We start from the raw sequence: 15,936 nt of genomic DNA on the forward strand, positions 1-15,936 counted from the left end.
AATGACCTTTGGAGGGACAAAATTAGCTTTTGATACCCTGAAAACATATTTCCCGAGTGAGCCTGGATATATATTATATAGCTGTTTGAATCTGTTTACCTTTTCTTTCTCTCTCTGTTAGGAACCCTCTGCCAAATTAGAATCTTAGCTAAGAAGAGAGAAAGAGATTTGACAGAAAGGTTTTGGGAAGAAGACCAGAAAGAGTTGTTTATTGATTTGCAGAATTACAATGGAATACAGAGAAGCCCTCTACTCTCACACAAGGACACTTCCTTGTTTAACAAACAAAACTCCAAAAAACTGCCCCCACTACCTTCTGAAGGATATATATGTATATATCCTTCCTCTAACTAACTTTCTTAACCGACTAACTGCTTCTAACTGATCTAACAGAATACTGTTAGATCCTTACTGAGCTTTATTCCTCCTTTTATACACTAACAAAGGTCTAGGTTCAGCTTGAAACTGACCCTGACCTTCTTTCCTAACACTCTCTCTCTCGTGTGAACTTGTATTTAGATGTCCATAAAGTACAATTTCTTTGCCATTTGCTGTCATGCTCATCTATCATGTATATTTGTGCTAATGATCTTTGCTTTGCTTTTCTTACATCAATTTAAAAGGAAAAAGTGGGATATTTAGTTAATTAAATAATTTCACTCATTTTGATTTTTAGTTGAGACTGAGAGTGGGTTTTATGAATCTTTCACATTTTCTTAATTTTTTTTTAAAAAATTTGCCCCATCTGAAGGTACCATTTCTTGATGTATGCAACACATTGCTGGATCCCAGTCTGCCCCTCACAATTTTGGATTATGAAGAATTTGGAAATCCTCAAATACTGTCAAATTTTGATTCTATTTTTAGTTATTCTCCGTACGACAACATTCCTCAAGGCAGTTGTTTTCCTTCAGTTTTGGTTACGGCAGCAGTTAATGATTCAAGGCAATCTTACTCTTGCTTATCATCTATATATATATATATATATACACACATGCATTCTTTACATCCTAATTATGAATTTAGCTACTTCTTTTTTTTTTTTTTTTGGAAAGCAAATATATATATATATATATATATATATATATATATATATATATATATTGATTAAAAAAGTACCAGAGGTACTACAAGATACATAATAGACCTGTAAAACAGGAAATAAAAACCACCCTACAAAAACAGCACCCTACTAGGTGTCACACTAGCTAAAAGCTATAGACATTTCTGAAGACCAGCAATGGAAAGGAGTCTTGAAATCTTTTTCCAAACCCCTCAGCCAAGTCCATAAAAGGAATAAGATGCTATCTGTCAACTTAGAGATGTCAAAGGATAGGTTATGAAATATCATGTCGTTCCTGAGTCTCCAAATTGAGTTTGTAGCTGCTACCCACCACATTTTCCATCTTTTGTTAGAGGCCTTTGAAGCTGCTGCAGAATAGTGTTGGAGGAAATTGTCCAATGGCCTGCAGTGGATAACCTTGTCTTCCTTGACCCAAGAGAAGAATTCCCACCATATAGGCATAATCTTATCACATTTGAAAAAAAGGTGAGGTGCAGTTTCTGGTTGACTGTGGCAGAAAGGGCAAAGGTCATTTTCAACCTAAATTTGTCTCTTGACCAGGTTATCCTTGGTAGGAAGTCTATCCCAAAGCAACCTCCAGGCGAAAGAAAGGGCCCTAGGAGGAGTTTTTAGCTTCCAGAGTTGCTGGAACTCCTCGAACTGACCTTGATCATCCAGCTGAGATTGAAGAAGTTGGTAAGTAGATTTAGTTGTGAACTCTCCATTAGCTTAAGCTCTCCAAATCCATGTGTCCTTCAGGTTGATATTTAGACTACAAGCATGGATTTGATCAATGAATTTAGATGCTAACTGCAGCTCATTATCAAAGAGATTTCTTCTCCAAGACATGTTCCAGACCCAACCATTCTCAGTCCAAGATCCCATCTCAGCCACCCTGAAATTACTTTGGGAAGAAACTCTAAATAACTCAGGAAATTGATCTTTGAGAGGGATTCCCTCGTCACCCCAAGGATCTTCCCAAAAGAGAAATTGATCACCTCTACCCAACTTCCAACAGATTTGATTAGCAGCAACAGACATACTCTGGTGTTGAGTAATGGCCCTTAAGTCAGCCCACCAAGTAGAAAAGGAATGCTTTGGAGGTCCCCGGCCCAATCCCCTCCAGCCATTGTATTTAGATACCAGAATACTGTTCCAGAGTTGATCAGCTTGGTGGAACAACAACCATTTCCATTTGAAAAGAAGAGCTTTATTGAGGGTTTTAATATCTTTAATCCCCAGACCTCCCTTATCTTTAGGAGTGCAGCAAAGACTCCAAGAAATCCAAGCAATCATCCTCCCTTCTGGATTACCTCCCCAAAGGAATTGCCTTTGAATGGCAGAGATCCTATTAATAACAGCTGAGGGGACCCTTAAAAACCATACAAGACTTCTTGGATCTTCGAGCCTCCTCAATCACCTCATTAGCCACCAATACTCCATGAAGCAAATGTCTGCCTTTTATAAATGTTGTCTGCCTTTCATCTACAAGACAAGGCATGACCTTTCTCAGCCGATTAGCCAACACTTTAGCTAGAATTTTATAGATGCAGCCTATGAGAGATATAGGTCTGAAATCATTGATAGCTTGGGGATCTTTCAGTTTAGGAATGAGAGCGATAAAGGAGGAATTGCTGCCTTTGGGGAAGGAGGCATTAACAAAGAACTCATCAAGAAACCTAAGAAAGTCAGGTTTGAGCTGTTGCCAAAACTGCTTGATAAAAGTGAAATTAAACCCATCAGGCCCAGGGCTTTTATCATTGCCACAGCTCCACACAGCTCGCGTAATCTCCTCTTCAGAAAAAGGCTCTACCATTCTGTCCCTTTGATAAGCATTCAAAACACTGAATTGAACTCCATCTAAGTTAGGTCTTTGTAGTTGGGGTTCCTGGAATCTGTTTTGAAAGTGCTGTAAGATCTCAGCCTTGACCAAGAGAGGGTCTTCAACCCAAGAACAATCAATCATCAAACCCCTAATTGCATTTCTCCTCCTGTTGTAATTGATTAACTTGTGGAAAAATGAGCTGTTGCTGTCCCCTTCTTTAACCCATCTACTTCTAGCTTTCTGTCTCAAGATGGACTCATGGAGATTAGCCTTCTCCCAAAGCTTAGATTGAACTTCCCTCAACTGTTTGATTTGTTGCTCCGAAGGTTGAGGTGGCATAGAGTTTTCCAACTCATTCATATGTTGCTGGAGCTGCTTTATTTGAGTGCATATGTCTGCTGAGTTCTCCTTACTCCACAATTTCAGCCTTTGTTTAAGGTTCTTAAGCTTGTTTTTTAAAATGAGACCCCCCCATCCCATGGGTCGATAAGTAGACCAACATTCTTTGACTACTTGATTGTACTCCTTTATCTGCAACCAGCCATCAAAAACCTTGAAAGGCTTTGGACCCCAGTTAGAGATCTTCGATTTGAGGATAATAGGGCAATGATCCGAATAGTTCCTCTCAAGGTTATGTTGAGAGCTATCAGACCATAATTCAAGCCACCCATCTGAAATCAACACTCTATCAAGCTTGCTTTTACAAGTTCCATTAGGCCTCACCCAAGTAAAAGGCTTACCCAGGCAAGGAACTTCCTCCACCTCCATATCAACAAGCCATTCATTAAAGTCTTGAATGATTTGAGAATCTGAAGTAGTGTTGTTAGATCCCTGTCTTTCTAGAGGATGCCTAATACAATTAAAGTCCCCAACCAAACACCAACAGGAGTCTTGGAATTGTAATTTTCTAGAGCTAAGATTCTGCCAAAGCTGTCTCTTCTCAGCATGATCACAAGGGGCATAGATATTAATGACTGCAACTCTTTGCATTTGAGGTAACCATATTCCACACAACATAATGAAATCTTTGTCTGAAATCCTTAAATCAACCTGGAATTTGTTGTTGTCCCAAATACATAGCAAACCCCCTGCAACATTTAGGGCAGGGTGCCATTCCCAGTCTAAATCAGATTGCCCCCATAAGAAATGACACGAAGCTTTGTCTAACACATCCTTTTTAGTTTCTTGCAGACACAGAAGATCTATGTTATATTTACCCACCAAATTCCTGATAGAAGCCCATTTAAGGCCTCTACCCAGCCCCCTAATGTTATAGGACAAGATATTCATCTCTGAATATATCTGTTTCCCATCTTTAAAGCTTCTTTCCTGTCCCGAGACTCCATAGCTGAGAAAGAGTGTATACCTTCAGAATCTGATACATGGTTCAGGCCCATGGACTGCGCAAGAACCCATTGCTGGTTGGCCTCTTCGCAGTCTTCAAACTGATTTCCTTCTTTGTTAATAGTCCCCTCAACAACCTGTAACTTAGTAGTATTTGGGCCTTCAGAAGAAGCATCATATAAACCACCCATAATCTTATCCTCCTTGGAGCTATTAGCTTGTTCAGGTTCCAGCTCAAGGCGACAAGCTTTAGCTAGGCCGTGTCTCTGCCTCACATACACTTTAGGGAATAGTCCAGAGTCCCTATTTGTTGACTGGGCCAAGATTGGTTGAAATTCATTTTTACACCCCTCTGTATTTTTTATTGGGCCCGGAATGGGGCTTGGCCCGATAAGTTTTTTAGTCTGCAACGAAGGATTTGCTTCTTGAAGACCTTTAGCCATTGCACAAGCCGAGAATACCCCAACAGTGTTATCTGCCTTTTCTGGATCCTGAACAGGATTCAAAAAATTACCAATTTGGTCTGCGTCAGACTGTCGAGGCGCAGGCCTATCAGAGTCCGAGGTTATCACCTCTAAGGAAGCAATACCCTGAGCCTTCTCTTCACACCGATACCCAGGGTCAACCTTTGCCGAAAAAACCCCTGACTGGCGTTCCCTGCCTCTGCTGACTTCTCGGTGTAGTTTTGGACCTGTGGGTTATTACCCAGCAGATGTGGGTGGTTAGGAACTTGGTCGAAGGATCCATTGGGTAAGACATGGACCTGATGGTCGGGAGTTAGCCGGTTCTTGGCAGATGACAGTTCTGGTGAGTAGGAAAAGGAAGTGTCATCATCTTCGTCTTCTCCGGCGTCGCCGTCCTCCTCCGACGTGATCTCGTCCGTCCATTCTCCGGCCAGAGGGTTTCTGGTTCTCCTGGCGTCTCCACCGTCACTGATCTCCTCTATTAGGCACACCCTGTATTCCTCATCCCCACAACAGACCATGACCTCCTTCATAATCGCCGGCGGCAATGGTGTTCGAACCAGCAGTCGCGCGCGGTCCAACCGGCGCCGGTCCTCCGTGTCTTCGTCTGCTTCAATGACGTCTCCGATGAAGGAGATAGCTTGTTTCATATTTTGAACGTCCCAAGCTTCGATCGGAAACCCCCATAATTGAATCCACACAGCCCGATTAATAGGTCTACAGCCCGGTCTCCATTTTTCGAGGGAGTAGAAGAGGGAGCTACCACCTTCAGTCTCCGATTTGATAAGCTGATTAGCTTTGTCCTCTGTGAGGCCAATGAGAAGAACCATGTCATCACCAAGGAGTCTGGTACATATGTTGTACCCTAACTCCCACGATACGCACTTCTCCGTCATCTCCAAAGTCATATGCTTCTTCAGTCTGCCAGCCCATGCCCCGTTGCACCAGAAGTCGTGACCTTCGTGGGGTGTGATGGTAATACGGGGAATGTCTCCTACACCACTCATGGTTCCTCCCGAACCTCCTCTCTTTGTCACCACCTCTGCATATGATCTCACCCGAGCAGCTCTAGTGGGTTCTGGACCATTAGTGGTTGCTTCTCTATGCTTCCCTCCATTTTATGTGTTTGTATTATTCTCAAGGTTCGTAGCTGACCTAGCAAACCTTGGAAGATTGACGAACAACTTGAGATCGTCTATGAAGATGTTGTCCAGCTGCGTCTCCAGGAACTTTGCATCCGAAACACCTTTGAACCTCACGAACCCAAACCTTCTGCCTACCTTGTTCAGACGTTTTGCGATAAATATCTCACGCACGTCACCCCAAGCCTTGAACTTCTCCCAGAGCCTCACTTCGTTTACCCCATCTGTGAAGTTAGAGAAATAATAGGACGTAATATCCTCCTTATGTCTCCAGTTGAGGTGATTGGATGACAGGTTATCTCTCGTGTCCTTCTTGTGAAGTTCACTACTCTCTGAAGACGTCTTCTTCCTTTTCCTTGCTTCCCTTCTGCTGATCACCTTTGTCCACTCTTCAGTTTTCACTTCGTTGTGGAGGCATATCTTTTCGTTTCGTTGATGTTCCTTTCGTCTGCATATTAAACTTCTATTTAGAGATTCACTGCGACTCGTGCTGTGCAAACCTCCATAGCTCCTGTGACTGACTTTGCACCCACGACATGAGGAATGTGCATCGCTGTTCCTCCCCCCTCCCTTCCATGACTACAGACTCTTCCATAGTCATTGGAAAGCTCTGTACCTCGCCCTCTAACTCTCGGACTATCTCTCCGCCTCTCTCTCTCGTAAGGTCTTCCTCTCACAGGTACTCTCTCTCTAAGGTGTTTCTCTCTCATTCTCTCTCTAGGTGAATGTCAGTTTAGGAAGGTGCTACTTCTAATCACTTAAATAATGTTGATGTAGCATTTGACATTCATTCTCAGGGTTGGAGTTTGGGAAGGTGCTAAATGGGTTGCTAAAGTACGAGATAGTACCTGGCCTAATTGTTCTCAGAATGTCATCATTAAAACAAGTATGATAGGAGGGCATTTTGGCGAAGGTGGACGCTATGCTCAATGTGACGAAGCAGCTTATGAGTATGCTTTCCTCATGAAAGCTTTTGGAATTTTAAATGAATAAGTAAATATATTAAGTCAGCAGTTGGAAGGTTATTTTATATCAGTGGAAGACTTTCATTTGGGTCAAGGAAAAAATTTTGTCCTCTTAGTGCACTGTCAATACCTAGGCCCCAGAGACACAGAAAAGTTTGAGCATCTATTATCTATGTAGGAATATCACTGAGCTCTCTAGTCTCCAGTGTCCACTCCAGTATCCTTGTTTATTGATTCTTGTTATATTTCCCATGGCTTCTCCTTGATATATAGTTGGATTTGCTGCACAATATACCGAAGAAAGGAAATTCAATGTGTGCCAAGTTGGAAACCTCTGTCGAATTAGGAAATTTAACAACTGGGAAATTAAAATATGATTTGAAATCTGTTCTGCAGAAGCTTCCTATTTATTATGCATTCTGCAGAATCTTCTTTGTAGTTCACTAATTCTGTATGGAAGCTGGTTCATTTTGATGCCAGAAATTGAAGCTCTCGAGTGAAGTCTGAAAGTGAAAGTACTGCCTGCAAGAGTTACCCAGTAATTAGCTCTGAGCACTTGAGGTCATGGACTCATGGTACAGAAACCCGGCTTCTGGTGTCACAAGTGAAATGACATCTTATATACTATGGAGGAGTTAATTTTTTAGTCCTTTTGGTTTAAAAGTTTCGTTGTTAATACTAGAGTTTCATGAACATGAGTTTGGTAACGATGAAGCACATGAAAGATTTTTGGGTTTTATTTTTTTGGGGGGGGGGGGGGGGGAATTAGCATTTTGCAAGCGATGATTATGTGTCCCTCTGGTTTCATGGCAGTCTATCATAATATCTGTTAGTGTATGTGGTTGGCTTGTCTAATCATGGCTTATGTTGCCTTTTCAATCGGGACTAATGATACAATATTACTTAAACAATTATTTCTTGCACTCTCACTATTGCATCTTGTACCTCTAATTGCATTCCGAAAAGTTCATTCTAAAATACAAATTGTGTATTCTAGAATGGACTTTCCAAAATGCAATAATGAATGTGCAAGATGCAATAACCTATTACTTAAAAGAAAGGTCTAAAAATGTTAAAATATTTATTCAAGTATTCTTTGATTGTCTCAAACTCATTCTTTATAAATTCCTTCAATATATTTATGACCTGTATGCTTTAGATCCTTTCATCTCGTGTATTCTTTTAGGCAATCTTGTTCTTTCTATTTTGAGAGTGATGACTTTCATGAAGATGATTTGAGAAATAATAGTAAATAGGCATGGCTTTTCCTTTGTCTTGATTTTTTCACTTTGTGGATTTTTATTTGTGTCATGATGGGATTATTTAGCAGCAAAGAAACATTGAAATCCTCTTCCATGGCTTCCTATTGATCTAAAATCTCCAGGTATGACTTTATTCTCAAGGTCCAAAGATCATAGCTCTATCCATCAAAGATGGAAGAAAAAACTTGTAAAATGCTTATTTCGGCTTTCATCTTCACATGTATTGGAAAATAGCACTTGATACCACATTGTTGATTTTTTTTTTTATGAATAAGTTTTTAAAAGAATAGATGTGCCATGTAAAGGAGCTTATTACTTTTATTTATGAACTTTATATATATTTTGTAAATTAAAATTATATAAGATATGTGTGGACTGTCCGATCGGACAGGAAATCAGATTCCTTATTGGTTTGAGCCACTTTATAGATTCGATATGTATATGATTTGATGTTGACATTATCAAATCGATCATAAATCAAATTAGATTGAATTAGTATGGAATCGTCCAGTCAATGAGAGTTGCTTTGGACACCCAGCATTTTTTTGCTGGGACACTCAGCGACCAAGGTGAAAGGGCTAAAATGCCCTTCACCTTTTCTTTATAAAATAAAAAAGTGACTCGTCCGTACAAGTCATTTCTTTGCCGCCCTTGGTGCTTCTTCTTCCTCGTTATTCTTCTTCCTTAGTTCGTGCGCATTCCTTGTTGCTTCTTCTTTGTGGTTCTTCTTCTTCCTTCGTTCCTGCTTCTTCTTCCTTGCTTCTTCTTTGTTCGTGTTCTTCATTGCTTCTATTTGCACTCCGTTCATTGACGCATTTGCGTTCTCCTTTGAGGTAAGTTATTTTTTTTATTGTTTGTGCATTGTTTTGTTTAAATGATGACATTGTTTTGTTTGAATGATTGTTGATTGTTGACGATGTAGCGTCAAAATGACATTTTTTTATGAACAAAAAGTCATACGGATTGGCAATCCGTATGATTTTTTTTTATTCTAAATTTATTTTCTGATTTATTTTTTATTTGCTATGCTTTAGTATTTTTTATATTAGCAGTAGTTTTATAAGTATTGATTGGTGATATTATTTTATAGTGGTATAAAACAAAAAAAAAATTAGTTAAGTAATTAGATTGGTTAAAAAAAATTATAATAAATATAAACGAATTTTTTTAACTTTTAAAAAATATTGAAATCAATATTTAAAAGATATTAAATTTTTTAGGTATAAAAATATTGAAACCAAAATTTAAAGTAATTTAAATTTGTTACTTTAAAAAAAATATTCAAACCAATATTAAAAAGATATTAAATTTTTTAGTTTTAAAAAATATTGATACCAAAATTTAAAATAATTTAAATATTCTTAGTTAGTTTTAAAAAATTGTTGAAACCAAAATTTAAAATATATTAAAATTGATAGTTAGTTTCAAAAAATGATTGAAACTAAAATTTAAAATATTAAAATTGTTAGTTATTTTTAAAAAATGATTAAAACCAAAAATTTAAAATATATTAAAATTGTTAGTTAGTTTTAAAAAATTGTTGAAACCAAAATATAAAATATTAAAATTGTTAGGTAGTTTTAAAAAATTGTTGAAACCAAAATTTAAAATATATTAAAATTGTTAGTTTGTTTTAAAAAATTGTTGAAACCAAAATTAAAAATATATTAAAATTGTTAGTTATTTAAAAAATGATTAAAACCAAAATTTGAAATATATTAAAATTGTTAGTTTTAAAAAGTGACTGAAACCAAAATTTAAAATATTTTAAAATTGTTAGTTTAGGTCGAGTAATAGGAAAAACCCTAGGGAGGAGATAATGGTTAGAACTAGAGGTCTCGAACGAGCTTTAGGCCGAGCAATAGGAGCCCTAGGGAGGAGAGAGGCTAGTGATGATGATAATGATGCCCCCTAACGCCAAAGGCCTATTGCATATGTCCGTAGGCAATGACAACAGACGCGTGTTGTTGAGGATCCTCTTATGGCCACGGAGGAATTAAACGAAGAGCAGCAACAACCACCTGTTGAAGAAGGTTTTACTAATGTTGAGGGTTTTTCATGCGGACCCCATGACACATCAGTTTTGAGAGATTTTGAAAATCACATTGCTTTGAGAGTCTGAAATGGAGAGGTATGTAATTCTTAAAAAACATAAAGCATGTAGCTTAGAACTTTTTTTTTTTTTGTTACATGATCAATATTATTGTTTGTAGGAACGTCCTCAGCTGAAGCTATCTTCCCATGGAAGGCAGATGGCTAAGTTCGGTAGGCCTGCTCTAGAGATTGAAGGCCTTGTGGCTGCCAACGGACTAAGTCCTTTGATCGCATGTTCCCTAGATACGGGCGATTGAGGACTAATGTTTGCTTTTGTGGAACACTGGCATAAGGAAACTAGTAGTTTTCATTTTCCCATAGGAGAGATGGCTATCACCTTGGATGACATGGCGTTGTTGCTACATGTGCCTATCATAGGGGCATTCCATAGCTTCGAGCAACTTCATGTCGACGATGCCATCAATATGTTGGTGGAATTACTTAAGGTTAGCGCTGCAGAGGCAAGAGCTGAGATGATTCAATGTCATGGCTCGTATGTTCAACTATCATGGCTGCAAGATGTGTATCAGATGAAAATCGAGGTATGTCACTGGATCGTAGCTGCACGAGCGTATTTGTTGCATCTTCTTGGATGCACACGCTTTGCTAACAAGAGTGACACACACGTGCACGAGGTATTCTTGGATGCACAGGGTATTCTTGGATGCACTGTGTGACTTGACACAGAGTGGGACTTACGCTTGGGGCGCTGCTGCACTTGTGCATATGTATGATAATTTAAATGAGGCATCAAAGAGCATGACAAGGCAGCTTGCATGATATATCACTTTGTTACAAGTTAGTTCACATGTTAATAAAACATTTTTTCATTGGCGTTGGTTATTATATGTTGTTGCTTATTTTAATGAATATGATTGCAAAATATCTATAGTGTTGGATTTACAAGCATTTCATGTCTGTTGGTTCCCCCTAGCTACCGGGGAATATGACGAGCGGAGACTACGTGCATGCCAATGGACCTCTGGCAAGGCATGACCCATGTTGACGTATCGTAGGTGTTTGGATAGATTGACCCCTGATGTTGTGTACTGGATTCCATATGGTGACCATTTTTCATTTAGAAAATTTGAGGTCATCTCCTTGTTTTTCAGTCATCTTAGATAGAGTCCCTTAAAGGTCATTCATCGACCGGAGATGGTTGTACGACAGTTTGGGTACATTTAGACCATTCTGCCACATCCTGTTGCACCTTCGGCTTCTATTGAAGAAATGGATGCTAGATGGATGCAGTTCGGTGACTATATTGCACCTGTAGGGAAAATTTGTGTAGCGCTTGGCCAATGTTCGTCATATTACATGGAGTGGCTCTACATGATTTCACATCCGTTTATGACTCCGGCACAACCAGGGGATCCTCCTAGAGTTCCGCCAGTTTATCAATATGACACATTTGTTGAACCATATGTGTCTCAACAATCGGTGGCGGTAGTGACACCTGATGAAGTAGACTTTGAGGTGCATCTTCCTGGACATCTAGTGGTAATATTTTTTTTTTCTTTCATATTTTGTGTTTGTTGTTTTGTTTTTTATTTTATTTTATTACTAACAATTTTTATGTTTTCTTTCACTTAGTAGGATGGTTATGTAGCAATTGCTGATAAATTGGATAGACTACTGAACCTGAGGATCCTGATCGAAGGAACAAAAGTCTATACTGTTGCTGAAGAATGTCTAAGCATCATAAGAAGCTACATTGGTCAACTAACTAGAGGTCACAGATCAAGGCGTAGGCGGTGTATAGACGATCATTGGAGTTTTTTTTGCCTTATATATGTTAATTTTTATTTTTTGGATAATTTTTTTATTTGGTACATTTATTTATTGACATTGACATTTGATTAATTTATAAATTTGGTGTGTTACACGTTTTTAATTATTTTATACAAATTTTTGTTATTTGTTTATCGTTAATTAGCCGTTAATGTTGATTTGAGGAATAAATTAATTCGTCCTTAACAAATTACAAACGTATGTTTTTTGCAACATTTATGCATCATAAATCATTTTCAAACTTGACAACATACTGTGAATTGCATGCGTTTATTTTAAAAAATGAATACTACACCTACATAGTGACATAGAAATGACTACTCAATTATTTTAGTTTTGATAGTAACAATGCCTGCTTGATGCAACATTAAAGCATGAAACAACATTGTTGTACTTGACAACACATAGGAAGTGGCACACATCTATTTTTTTTTTTAAAATAACACAAGCAGTCCAATTGAACAACATTTATAAATACCACAAAAACACTCTCAACAATCACACAATTTCACCTAATCTACCTTTAGAAACCAAATTGTAGTCTTGGAACTATGACCTTTTTGGGAGAAACAAGCAGTCAAACCATTGTCAACTCCAGATTAGCTTTTATGTTTTCAAATGGATCGACTATTCACAACGAATCTGGTGTTTATTTCCAAAGTTCCACTCCAATACTCATTCAAGTACCTAATGATTGTGGTTTTGAAACACTAAAAATCAGAATGCACAATACCCTTCAACTAACCAACGATCAATATTTGGATGAAATTTACTACCGACAACAATTCACAGATGCAGGTAACCAATTTGCCTTTCAATCTATACAATTGAAAAATGATGATAATGTTAACACAATGTTAATGCGTAATGATCAATACTCATGCGTTGTCCCGATTGAGTTATTATGTATTATTGGTAGAACACCAGATGGTATATTAAACTTACTTCAAGCCACTATGACTCCTACTCAAGATGTCATGCTATATTACAACGAGAGGTGGAAAATGCCACGCCAAGACGACTTTGTGGGTTACTCGTTCACAATAAAAATCCAAAAAGATTTGACATTCCTTCGGGATGTAGCATCGACAGACTCAAGGATGTGATCAAGCAAGTTGCACCTCAAGGGATTCCCCCTTATGGTATTCATGAATCACAAATAGTAAGACAATTATTTTTTCGACAGTCGGAACATTCTGAGTATTAAAAAATAGTTATCAAATTTGAAATAATTGAGTTGAAAACTGATGATGACGTGCTGAAGTTCTTAGTACAGCCTAACTACTTGAAATGATTTGACCCAATAGAAATTTTAGCTGTTTTTAGTAAACCGGCAACCAAAATGGAAGACAACATGTCTCGATCGCAACATGATTCAATGCAAAATTAGTATTATTTAATTGTCATTTTTTATGCATTTTCTATTTGTTTCAACTCTCTTGTAAGTTAATGTAATGTTTAAATTGGTCTGTTAGCTAATGAAACCGTATGTTTATTATTTTCAAAGTACTTATATATGTGTTAACTTTTTAAAGTTATCTTAACAAAGCAACACAATTAGTGGAAATAATATGCATAGCGTAACAAAATGTGAACAAAATAATTATTTACAGAAAAATCAGTAGAAATAACAAATTTTATGTTCATTCTTCACCTAAATCAACAAATTCGATTTTCAGCCTGGACAAATTTGTGTAACACTACATTCTACATATGTATGGGGTCGGCCACTGCTTTTCCTGATAATGGCAATGTGCATTCCACAACAACGCCAAAGGTGGTAAAGGACAATGGTCTCATAAAAAACTTGTTACATAACGACAAACATATTCAATGTAAGATAACCAACAACATTGTCAGTATTTATACTAACATACTAATTAGGCAATTACCTGAACAAAGTGATTCTCATACACATGACCAATGCATACTACGTGATGCACGAAAGAATCTAGTGGTGGTTGACTTTTAAGAGGAAAAAATGTCATGCTTTGTTGTCATGAAAGAGAAACAACGATCATGTTGTATCGTGAAGCAATGACATATCCCGTATCTGTAATATTCATCCACTTGTCTATGGTAACCTACATGTAACAAACAACAAATAGCGGTTACTTAAATGTTATTTTAAGAAAAAGTCATGTAACAATAAACTTACGCACCATAGATAATCCATCAACAAATAGGGAATGCTTTAATTCCTCAAATCTCTCTATGCCACCAAGCACATTGATATCCTCTTTCGACCAACTTGTGAGTTCTTTATGCAGATGGTTGTGCACCAATGACCATAATTCTTCACCTATACCCAATAAGGCAGCTATTGCACGATAACCACAGTTACCATCCGCTTTGTGTTAGTCATTATTTACGACTAACTTTTGTATTGAAAAGTTTCATTAAATTAGCATCTTTCCTCTGATTTATGGTTCTTTTTGTAGGAGTCGTACATATTTTTTTGTTTAGTTTGATTTTACTCAGCAGATATTCCCATTTTGTGAATTAATGTTGATATCACTTCAGTTTTAGGAAAAAAGAAGAGAAGGTCTAGCAGCTGGTGTCTTGGTAAGCGAGGCATATGCGCTTAGCGAGTGACATTCACTAAGCGAGGCACTCAGCTCGCTTAACGCATTTGGAAACCCTAGAAGAGGATCAGTCATAGATGCCCACGCCCAGCACGCCACAAGCTCGTCCAGCGAGTCGTTTGTTCCTTCCCGCGCTCAGCGCGCCCAGCCCGTTAAGTCAGATTTCACTAACTCGCGCTTAGCGAGCCAAGCTCGCTAAGCGAGCCTTCAGAATCTGAAACGTCAAGGAGCCTTTAAAATACTAAAGTGGGCGTAGAGTAAGAAGAGAGTCGAAAAATAGAGCAAGAGAAGAAGCTAGAACGACAGAGCCTCAGTCTCCAAAAGAGTTTAGGTTAGAGGAGTGATTTTAGGGTTCTAGAGGTTGAAGGAGAAATCCTCAACCATTTGTAGCCTTAGTCTTTCTTCAAAATCTATCCTTTGTGCTAAAAGTTGCTAACTTGTAATGGAAGGCTAAATCTCTTGTTGGGGAGTTCTGCTGAACCTTTGATGTAATATTCTCTTACTATCTATTTAAAGTTTTTTTTATGTGTTCATTGCTTCTATCTATGCTTATTTCTGTATGCTTGTGGCTTGATCACCCATTTGTATGCATAGTTAGGATTTTTAGTACTGGGAAGTGCTTTAAAACCTTAGAACTTGATAGAGAAAGCTAGAAAACTGTATGTCTGGGGACAGAGTGCAGCAATCTAGTCCTTATTATGATGTAATCGTAATGCAACTCTTTCAGACTAAGTTTGTTGAGGGATCAAGGACGAGATTTAAATAGAGTTAGGCCCATTCACTCGAAGGATCTTGGTTAGGGTAGTTTTTCAGCATAAGAACACTTAAACAACATTAAATAGAGAAAAACGTTTAGCAACATCAAAGTAAGTTCAATAGAATGACCCAACACTTGTTACTTGACTGTTTTACTTCTCAACTTTTAGATATTTTCATCTGTAGTTAATTAGACTTTTAGACAAAAATCCTATTCAATATTTACTTGCTTTATACAAATGTTTGCTCATTGAACATATATTTTCTGAATGAAACAAGTTCCTTGTGATTCGATACTCGGTTCTTACCGTTTTATATTACTTGTGCGACTCAGTACACTTGTTGATTAGCATCGTGGATTACTCCTGAACAAGTTTTTGGCGCCGTTGCCGGGGAACTGCTTTCCATTTAGAAAGTAGAGTTCAGTTTGTAGTCATTTATTCTTTATTTTTTGATTGATTTTGTGAATAGTTAGATAAAAATTATTTTCTCGTGATTTGGTTAATTGCTGCTCTGTTTAGTGTTTCTTGTATGCGAGGTAACTCTTCTGCAGGTGATTTAGCTCCATTGGATTTGGAGATAGAAGCTACTTGCAAGAGAAACAACATAGAGAGAAGGAGAAAAATTTTGCAGGAAAGGACAACA

At 37.8% G+C, this 15,936-nt stretch overlaps 1 long non-coding RNA gene and 1 pseudogene across 1 annotated transcript; both read left to right on the top strand.

Moving 5' to 3' along the window:
- Window positions 1-8,123, top strand: part of LOC114412434 — a 29,127-nt pseudogene extending 21,004 nt beyond the window's left edge.
- A 1,673-nt stretch (window positions 8,124-9,796) lies between these two features.
- LOC114412443 lies at window positions 9,797-12,037 on the top strand. The gene is made up of 3 exons (XR_003666747.1): window positions 9,797-10,196; window positions 10,279-11,659; window positions 11,756-12,037. It is a non-coding gene; the product is annotated as an uncharacterized LOC114412443 (long non-coding RNA).
- The last annotated feature ends 3,899 nt before the right edge of the window (window positions 12,038-15,936 follow it).

This window comes from Glycine soja, chromosome 1 (assembly GCF_004193775.1).
Source record: "Glycine soja cultivar W05 chromosome 1, ASM419377v2, whole genome shotgun sequence".
NCBI lineage: Eukaryota > Viridiplantae > Streptophyta > Magnoliopsida > Fabales > Fabaceae > Glycine > Glycine soja.